We start from the raw sequence: 1723 nt of genomic DNA, 5'->3' as shown, positions 1-1723 counted from the left end.
GGCCAGGCCCCCGCCGCAGTGCCATTATTGCCCGGGGCGCCACTTCCACAGAGAGTGCCCGGTTATCAAAGCACGTCAAAACGCCGCGGTCCCGGGAAACTGGAGGGGCCGGGCGGCCGAGGCAGATGCCCCTGCCGCCCCGACAACGCCGAGTGCGCCCCAGTCTTAAGCGCTGTCTCGGCTGATGTCAGCGAATTGCCCCGAGTCCGACTACTCCTGGGCAAACGAGAAGTCATCGCTGAGATCGACACCTTGGCCTCGGAAAGTTTCGTCAAGCAGGGCATACTGACACCCGCCGAGCTCTCCCTTCTAACTCCCTCCCCCCCACGCGTTGTTAGCCGCCGTGGGGGCAACCATCAAGCTGAATGGTACCATCAATTTGTCCCCTACCATTCAGCACGCCGATTATCCCGGCACATTCTACGTCAGTCCGGAACTCAGGGCCGAACTAATCCTGGGCCGGCCCTGGCTAAAACAGCACAAGGTCATCCACGACCACGTAGCCGACTGTATATTCGTGGGTACCACAGGACGTCAGAGGGTATATCTGAGCCCCCTTCCCCACGACTACGAGCTCGCCTCCCCCACTGAGGAAATCGAGGTACCAGACAACTTCCCAGCCGAGTACCAGTCCAAGTTTCGTCAACTTCTACGGTTGCACGCGCCAGTATTGCACGGAGGCGGACGTCTCAAACAAACGCTGGCCAACGTGCAACACCATATCCAGCTGAGGGACGGACACCCCTTCCGAGAAGCCCCCAGGCGTTATTTAGTCGAGAAACGCCAATATATCGATGTCCAGGTTCGCGAAATGCTCCGTGATGGCATCATTGAGCCAACCACATCACCCTTTAGCTCGGCCATTGTAATCGCCGGTAAGAAAGATGGCGATTACCGTTTTTGCGTAGACTACCGCCGTTTAAACGGTATGACGGTTGACGCTCCCCAGTGCCTCCCGAGAATCCACGAGACGTTAAAGGATCTCGGCACGGCCAAAGTTTTCTCCACTCTAGATCTAAAGATTGGATACTGGCAGGTGCCCATGGCGCCCGGCTCACGCCAATATACCGCCTTCTCAACCCCTGGAGGCGGGCAGTTTCAATTCCGTGTAATGCCCTTCGGATTGAAAAACGCGCCCGGAACTTTTCAAAATTTAATGCGGCAGGTCCTGGCAGAACAATGGGGTACGTACGCAATCGCGTACCTCGACGACATAGTCATCTACTCGCGAGATTGGGACGAGCACCTCCTGCACTTGGCCTTAGTGTTTGAACGGCTGAGTATCTACGGTCTGACGATCGCACCAACGAAATGCAGCTTCGGGCAGACGACTCTACCCTACCTGGGCCACATGGTTAGCACAGAAGGAAACTCGGCGCAAACCGGGCACGTCGAGGCCATCCGGAACACCGCCCCGCCGCGAACCCGCAAGGAGATGCGATCCTTTCTAGGAATTTGCAACTGGGTGAAGGAGTCTATTCCGAACTCTTCCATCATTCTCGCCCCGCTGTCGGATATGCTTTCGACCAAACGACCGTACAAGATTACTCCAGAGAACCTGCAACATTTCGAGGCCGCGAAAGCTGCCTTCCAGAAGCCAATCACCCTTAGCAGGCCTGAACCTGAGTTAAGGTTCGTCCTGCAGACGGACGCTAGTGCCCGTGGGATGGGTGCCGTACTAATGCAGGACGAACTCGACGGAAAGAGGCGAATAATTTCGTTC

The sequence above is a fragment of the Belonocnema kinseyi genome, chromosome 6 (genome assembly GCF_010883055.1).
Source record: "Belonocnema kinseyi isolate 2016_QV_RU_SX_M_011 chromosome 6, B_treatae_v1, whole genome shotgun sequence".
Taxonomy (NCBI): Eukaryota; Metazoa; Arthropoda; class Insecta; order Hymenoptera; family Cynipidae; genus Belonocnema; species Belonocnema kinseyi.
The sequence above is the reverse complement of the archived record's forward strand: the minus strand, read 5'-3'. Positions refer to the sequence as shown.